Source organism: Alnus glutinosa, chromosome 12, assembly GCF_958979055.1.
Source record: "Alnus glutinosa chromosome 12, dhAlnGlut1.1, whole genome shotgun sequence".
Taxonomy (NCBI): domain Eukaryota; kingdom Viridiplantae; phylum Streptophyta; class Magnoliopsida; order Fagales; family Betulaceae; genus Alnus; species Alnus glutinosa.
This window is the reverse complement of record NC_084897.1, coordinates 8,630,957-8,640,045: the sequence shown is the minus strand read 5'-3', so window position 1 is coordinate 8,640,045 and position 9,089 is coordinate 8,630,957.

Below are 9,089 nucleotides of genomic sequence, written 5' to 3'. Positions count from 1 at the left end.
AAAAAAAAAAAAAAAACCCTCCTCAACTAACAACTGATTTTAAAATAGCCTCATGAATTTTCAATTATGCTAAAGTGACCCATCAAACTACCACCGTTGTTTCAGAAATGCCATGTTTTATTAGATTCAAATAATAACTTTATCCTCTTAAAAACTAAATTTAAAAACTAAAAAAAAAAAAAAAAAAAAAAAAAAAAAAAAAAAAACCAAGGGGTGGATTAATACAAATTTTTTTTTGAATAAATGCAAAATCAGTCCTTTTAGTTTGCCTAAATTACAAAACGCTCTCTATAATATAAAAAATAATTCATAGGTCTTTAAGGTAGGCTAAAATAACAATTTAGTCCCTGACGGATTTCGTTAGTACCCACATCAGCATAAAAAAAAATGATGACATGTGTCACTATTAATAAAAGAATATTAAAATATTAAAATTATGGATAAATGCAAAATCAATCCTTGTGGTTGGCATAATTTCAAATCACTCATTGTCGTATCAAAGTGAACTCAAAAGTCCCTCGGTTTGACAAAAAAATAATAATTAATCCCTGTAATCAAATTTCGTGAAAACATTGATGGATTCCGTTAGGTGACACGTCAGCGCTAATAAAATGACGACACATGTCAATCTTAATAAAAAAATATAAATATGTTAAAAATATACATTTATAAAACTAAAAAAAATGTGGAGGGGGGTGGCCACCCCTATGCCACCCCCAGCCCGATCAGGGGGTGGCTCAATGGCCACCTTTATCATTTTTTTTTTTTAATTTTTTGTTTACTTTTGTTTAATAAATTAATGTATATGTTTTTTTAGTAAGAGTGATACATGTTATCAATTTATAGGTGTTGACGTTGACACTAACAGAATCCATTAAGTGTTTTGAATTATTTTTTATTCCTTGTAATTTTAGCCAGCCATGTGTACATCATTTTTTTTTAAAATAGTTTAATTTAGTTTATTATTTTATTAATTTTTTAATTTTCTTTTTAAGAGAATACGGAATTTATAGGAATATAATAAAAAAGTTGTATTTTTAGAACACAGTGTTAGTTTGATGGGTCACTTTAGCAGGCTTGAAATTTATTGAGCTATTTTAAAATTAGCTGTTAGTTGAGGGAGTTTTTTTATATTTTTTCCTTAGCTTTTTGCGTGAGTGAACCTTTACGTAAATTGGGTCTCAGACTTCGGGCCATAGGCTTATTTATTCCCACCAATATTTTAAATGAATTAACATATATAATATATAATTGATTCTAAAAATAGAATTGAAATTTTAAAAACTTTAGGATCCTAAATCCTAATGCATGGATGATTTAACCGACAGACTCGTGATTTAGTAGTTGGGATTTGTAGACTGTAGTATCTTTACTATCTTATACAAGCCCGGCCAAATTCGCACCCCTACTGGCTACTGGCAACTGCAGCCGTGCCTGATTGATTTTGGGTTTGAAGTTCGGACCCAATTTGTGGTTCACTTTCTTATGTTTTTAAATATATGTTGGATTATAATGGGTCGAGGCCGATGAAGTTGAGCCCATTAAAGTAACAAATTTAACATGCAGCAAGAAGGCTCGTAAAAGAAAACTTGAGCCTATTATTATAGTTCAACCTTCAGGCGACACACTTTTTCTTCCAAGCCAACCTAACATATATCCTCATATTGAAGTACTAGTGTAGTTTCTCTAATTTAAATTATTACTATATTTGACTCACTATTTTTTTTTTTTTAATTTATTTTTATTTACATAAACCCTTTTATGAGTGCATTAACTTATTTATATCAAGTGAATGATAAAGATATAGCCCCTTCAATTTTATAGGTCATGGACGTAGGATAGTGTACGTGGTGTGGTTAAAAAAAACCAAGTTAATTAATAGCTTGAATTTTCTGTTTAGGGTAGAAGTCTAAAATGCTAGCAAGTGTCTTTTTAATGTATCCCTATAATGCATATATAATATATAAATCAAAGTACATTAGGAATTTAAGTCAAATAAGATTTCTGTAGTACCGATCCTAATATTAATAGGTTAAGTGTTATTAACGTTTAAATTAAACTACTGTTAATTAGTTTATCTTTTTTTTTAGGTTCAAAAACATCATGCTTACAAACTTGGTAAATTATATGTAATATTTTGAGAGAATATATAACTCAATATTTTCTTATTTAATTTGTAAATTATCTATTATTTTGTACACACATGTGCTTCTTTTTTTTTTTTTTTTTTTTTGAAAATCGAATATATAATAACATGTTATATACTAATATATTATTATACAATGAAAAAACAGCTGTGCATAGCTCAGGTTATAGTCTAGCTTAGTGATAGGATAATATAGAAATACGGGTATATATAGCTAGCATATGTAGTTAAACATACAAGGAGGTACAAATGTATTGCAATAATAGTACTAGTTTAGTCATCATGCATGCATGATGTATATATGCAAATTGATAATTAAGATTATTATGTAATTATATTACAAGAGTGCTCTTCATATATATGTACATTATAAATCCATTAATTAATAATGCATATATATAACAAATAAAAATAAAAAATAAAAAATAAAAAAATAAATCCATTAAGATCGAAGCTGCTCGATCTCTCTCCAATTATAATAACCAAGCAAATGTCCCTTTCAACCGCCATCCATGTCCGTCTTCTTCTTTCTGCTCCGCTTTTCCTCCCTCATCCATTATCTTCCCAAGATTCCTTGGCATTTTCATTTTCCTTCTTTTAGGACCGGGGCTTTTAGGAAGGTCTTTAATCTTACATATTATTTTCTCCAATACTTATTGTCTCAGTAGCATGGGCTACACATGCAATTAATAACTCAGTTTTAGAGTACTAAGCCAAAGAGAATATATATATATATATATATATATATATATATATATATATATATATATATATATATATATATATATATATATGTATGTATTGAATACGTGCTCTTTATATTTACAGATCGATCCATTAATAAGCTCTCTTTCTTCAATCATAATAACCAACCAAATTCTCCTTTCAACCACCCCTCAATGTCCACCTCCTTCTTTTTGCTCCCTTTTATCGTCCTTTCTCATTCATTATCATCCCAAGATTCCTTGACCTTTTTCATTTTCCTTCTTTTAGGAGCCGGGGATTTTAGGAAGCTTTTAAATCTTACATATTTTGATAAGGAGGCTCCATCGATCGGCCTATAGGAGGGCACTAGATCGAGGTGGCATATTCTTAATTAGCAACGATCGAACTTGTAAAAGAGCAGAAGAGAATGGATTTATAAATTAGCTACGTCTTTCATTTCAAAAACAACGTACGTACGGTATATATAATTATAAACATCCTGTACTTGAAGGGCGACTTCACTGATCATGTAAAAATTAAGTTAATTTGCAGATTAATTTGCAAATGGAATGGCTGGCCATAAAGATGCATGGTTAATTACACTATGGACATTGACACACATTTGGTATCTTGCCCATCATGATACTTTATGAGAAGTGATAGGGCCAATATAATCTTAAATCTAAAGTCGGGATGGGTGGTGGTAGAATTGATGCGTCTATGGAGATCCACTGGTATATTTTCATTGGACCACACTAGTGTCCGACTCATCATATTCTCAAGCCCTAACTTCACTAGCTTACTCCTTAAACTACTAAAATTAATGCTATTTAGTAGACTATTGTATAACTATCGTATAATTAACTTGAGAATCTGATAGGGAAAATCAATACTTAAATCAGTAGTTATAAAAAGCAAAAATACAAATAGTTGATTTTCATTGTTACGTCATGCTAGTTGTATGACAGTCTTATTACAGTCTACTAAACATTACTTAACCGGTAAGCATTTTTCAATGTGCTCGTAAGCTTTTAAAAAATATTTGCACTATGGAGTTATAATCTTTCAATTACCCTCTCTATTGGGATCTTCAGTTAAATCCTAATAAAGAAAAAAAAAATGACCAAAATAACCCTTTACAAAATAAAAAATTAAATAAATAAAAAGGTGAAAAAAAGAGAGGAGAAACATGGCCTTGAGTCGTCCTTTTCATTTATTTACTTTTTTTTTAAAAAAAAAATAAGTGCATAATTGTATTTTTGAGAAATTTTATGGGGTAAAACAGATATTTTACATGATAGTCGCTGAAGTTAATGAAATAATTAAATGGTAGGGGTTGATTGAAAGGGGTTGAAAGATCAATACCCCATGTTGTAAATTCTGAAAGTTTAGGACTGAATAAAAAATACTTAGTACTTTTGAGAGAGCAAGCAAAGTTTTCCTTTAGGGCATGGCTCACCAGGCGCTACCACCAGCTCGACTAGTAGCTTTCGATCTCATTGATTTGTATCCATTGTTAGATCTCTCCCTTGACAATGGCAAAGATCCATGGTGATAGTGCTTTTAGGCCTCCATTTTTGATTGGCCGTGCGTTTTGAATTTGTAATGGTTCTGGTTTGTATTGTTATAGTGCTATCTCGATCTTTATATATATATAGGTGAAGTTTCCCTGCTCTTAATTTCAATGGTTTTGAATGTGATGCTTTATTTATTATCAGGAATGGTGGGTTATCCAGAGTCTGACACACATGAAGTTGAATGAAGCTGAACAGGCAAGGATGTGAAAAAAGGTTTCAAGAAAAGCAGTTGGAAAAGGTGTCCACAGAAGGACAAGAGGGAAAGTATATTTCTAGCAGGCAAGAAAAGGGCGGAGAGGATGGATAGTAGTTGACGATACTTTACATGATGGGGAAAAGGATTGCTGGAGAGTGGGAAGTATTAGAACAAGTGGTCGTTCCTTTCAGTTTGTCATGCCTTGCCATGTGCACGTCCATATATTTCTTTTTGAAGATTCTTCTCTCTTTTACGATATTCATGTTGATTCAATTCTAAATGCCTTCTAACTTTTGTCTGCCTATAAGATTATGTGAAGTATAAGTTTTGTTCCTTTGTAAAACTATATAAATAGAGTTGATCTATACAATCAAATAATAAAGAAAGAAATATATAATCAATAAAAAGTTTTGACGTGTAGACGTAGGTCACAAGTCGAATCACCTTAATTTTCTGCCTATCTTTCTTATTCTATCTGTGTCATAAATTATGTGATCTGATAAGATCACACGGTATTGGAGCTCAAAAACTACATTTGATTGTACGTTGCCTTCATGTGTCTCAATAAAGGAGAAATTGTGGTTAATTGTGATTGAACTTTTGCTACTCCAATACTTCCCAAATTTTTTGAGGGACAGATCCTTTGACCTTCTCAACCTTTGGCATTTCAATCTTATGACTCCATGTCTTCCTTGGGCCACCCTCATGTAGCGTCGGACCACCAATAAATCACTATCGGACTACTGTCAAACCATTACTGGGACACCGACAAGCCTCCGCCGCACAACTGCAGGAACTCAAATTATTATGTTAATTATTTTTCAATTCAATTATTTTATATTAATATTTTTATGTTGTAAATAAAAAGTGATTTTATCATTTAATATTTATGATTTTTTGTATGCATCAAACACCGAAAAATATTTTCAGCAGAAATCATTTGATTAAAAAATAATATTCTTGAAAACATTTTCCGACGGAAAATATTTTACTCTGAAACAAACCGAGCCTAACTATGGCATTGGCACCAAACACTCCCACAATATTTGGGGCTGGACTCCCTCCACCTCAAAGTTCATATGTGGTCACACCACCACCTTCAATATCTCCCTTTATTTCATCGTTCCCTTTCAAGCTCCATTTCATTGGTAATCTTTTTGTGGTTAAGTCTCTCCTTTTCTTCCATATACCTGGTGGAAACAAACAATTGCAATAATCTTTCCCAAACGTACAACTCCATGTCCTATCTTCAACTCAATAGTCAGCTTGTGATGCAATGACAGTGATCCCACATATGAATGGGGGTTCATGTTTCAGATGTCCAGCTAACTCAATTATAGCGTTAATGGGTTGTCCAAACAGTGGAAATGTCCCAACAACAACAGGACTTCGAGAGTACGTATTCGGGTATAATTAATAATGTTTTGGATATGACCGTTGGTCAATGCAGATGCATTATCCGTGGCCACCCACACACAAACGATGGTTTTCATGCTCTTCTTGCCTATTGTAGATGGAGTACTCACTCATACTGTCGTCGAAATGCCCCAAATTATTTCATCAAAGTCAACTAATAATACAGATAAAGACATCATCCCGTCGATGTCCCATTAAAAACCGATGTACCAATATCCACTCCACTGGGCTTAGGCTTAAGAGGCCCATTAAAACCAAACACTTAAAAGCCCAAAAATGCTAACCGCTTGGGCCCAATAGCTCGGCCAACCCTCTATACTAAGAAGCGAAGAAGGGCACGTAGTACAGGATCACCCCTCCTGCCACGTTAGCATACTTTCCTTATATTCCCGTCGATGAATAAGGTAATACTGTAGTCAAAAGGCAATAACAAGCGTCGGAGGTAGGGACATGGTGTCACTACCCTATCAAGGACGTACCTCACTAAAGGACACTGACCAAACGCAACGGCTGGACAAGGTCCTGCCCAATGGTTGAGCAACACGTGGCCTGAGCCATGCAAGGGAAAAATTCCTCCGCGTATGTAAGGATTTGATTGTCATTCTAGCTAGGTAGATCGACTCATCCCTCTCTCTCAATACACTTTCTATTCTAGGGGATATGTTAGAAAAACACCAATTACACACTCTTTACACATCAATTACTCACATGGGGTGGGACCTACCACTAAATGACCCCACCCCATGTGAGTAATGGGTGTATACAGAATATACAATTGGTGTTTTTCAATCATTACTCCTATTCTAATACCCAACCCTTTCCTTAATGCCCTTTACATACTTAAGTGTCGGAAGCATCTCTTGCCAGCATACCCCACAAGTTTTCGTGCTAACTTATATTTCCTTTTGTAGGCTATGACCTGAGGTTGGACGTGCCATTTAGTGCATAAAAAAATAAATAAATAAACCATTTATCTTGTTGGTTTCAATAGCGAAAAAGTTCATATCATTGCAATTGTAATTTGAAAAATACGAATTGACCACAAACTTCAACAATTCAAAGAAAATCCCAATTTAATCACAAAATATTACTTAGCAATTTGAATAACAATTAAGCTAAACACCACATATTCAGTTACGGATGTTGTACTACAGGTCCCTCGAGATAGCGCCAACCCTATGAAGAAGGTATTAATTAAGAGCTTGGGTAGACTATATGGAGTACACTATAAAATGCTCACTTGATTATCATGATATGTCTTATATTTATACTACATTCGAATGATTTATAAACTGATGGAACAATATTGCATATTATTGTATGTTGATTAAACGGCCTTTTTATACAAAGTGGGTTCATGAACATAATAACATATAATCAGTGTGTATCATTCTCACTAAGTCGTGCACTTACACTTTGTCTTTTCCACCTATAAAATATTTGTGCTTTATAGCTGTTAATTTTTTAAGGATGGATGGGGATCCAAGCAGGAGGCCAGCTTTGGACAAGCTCTCTAGATTGTTGATGTGCAAATTTTAATACTCCCAAGCGCACGAATCGTTTGCAATATAGTGTATGTGCAAGTGCGAGATCGTATCCATAGGGAATTGCGTTGCAAAAATTAATTTCTATTTAAACTAATTCTATTTTAACCTAGTTCCAAATTTTGGGGTTTTGTAAAAAAAAAAATAGGAAAATAAAATAAAATAACACAAAAGAAAATGTACTAAGGTTTTAGAATCCACACCCACCAAATCACAACAACATATTCTAATGTTCATTAATACATATCCGAAGTTCTCACCGTACAAATCTTTTGTATATTCTATTATACTTAAAAAATTCATTAAATCATTCATTGAATCCGTTCTCTGCACAAATCACAAAAGATATCCGTTTAAAACCGAATCATCAAATGTATCCGTAGAACGAAACACAATGAATATCTAATGTTTTGATAAATAAAAAATCAAAACAATCAATTAAATGAGACTAATCTCAAATTATCACATGTATCCGGAAATCACAATAGATATCCAAGAAATCATCTCAATAATTGAAAAGAAGTAGAATATTGAAAATATTAAACCCAATAAAATTGGATATCATAAACTTCATGAAAATATTATTGCTCTTCAAAGGTGAGGTTTCATCCTCAACCTTAGTTGAAAAATTAGCTACTCATCACTAAAAAGAAAATACTAAAATTTTATTAAAAACATAAAAATAGAAACTTACAAAGAATAGAAGCCAAAGAACCCAGCTGTTGCTATGTACAATGTTGGGATCTTTCTAAGTGGTGCATAGCATGGGGTATTCATAGCAGAAAATTAGGTTAAACCCAATTTTTACAAAATGACACATCTACTCCTCAAAACCCTAATAGGAGAAAAGAACGCTAGGGTTTAGGGCCATATTTTCAAAATGGCACCTTTACCCCTCAAAAACCCTAATAAAAGAAAAGAATGTTAGGGTTTGAAGTGTCTACAGCTGTTAGGAACAAGGAAATTTGCGTTCTTATATTGCGGGACACTTATGACGTAGCAGACATTCGAATTAGGAAAATTCTATTTCATAATTATTTGTATCATTTTGAATTAGCTTTCCAAAGCCACTTATTTCACTTTAATCCGATACTTGAGCTGAAAGTTATGATCAAAATACTATGACTTATGCAGAACCTAAAATTTAATCCAATCCGATTTTGACTTCCAAACTTTGCATTTTTCCCTTTAAAACTACCGTTTTCTCTCCATGATCTGCAAAATATAAAAAAAATATAAAAATTAACCAAAAATATTAAAAAATAACAAAGTTAAAGGTTTAACAAATGTGAATTAAGGGGTCCAAATATACAATATTTGGCACTCATCAAATACCCCCAAACTTACATTTTGCTAGTCCATTAGCAAAACAAAATGAAAAATAAAATCAAAGTAAGAAACATAAATCCGCTTTCGTGGGAGAGACGATTGCATTTAGCGTATGCAACAATCCTTTTAAACCCTAGGACTCCCTAGAGGACGAGTGAAGTCTTGTGAAGGTTTGC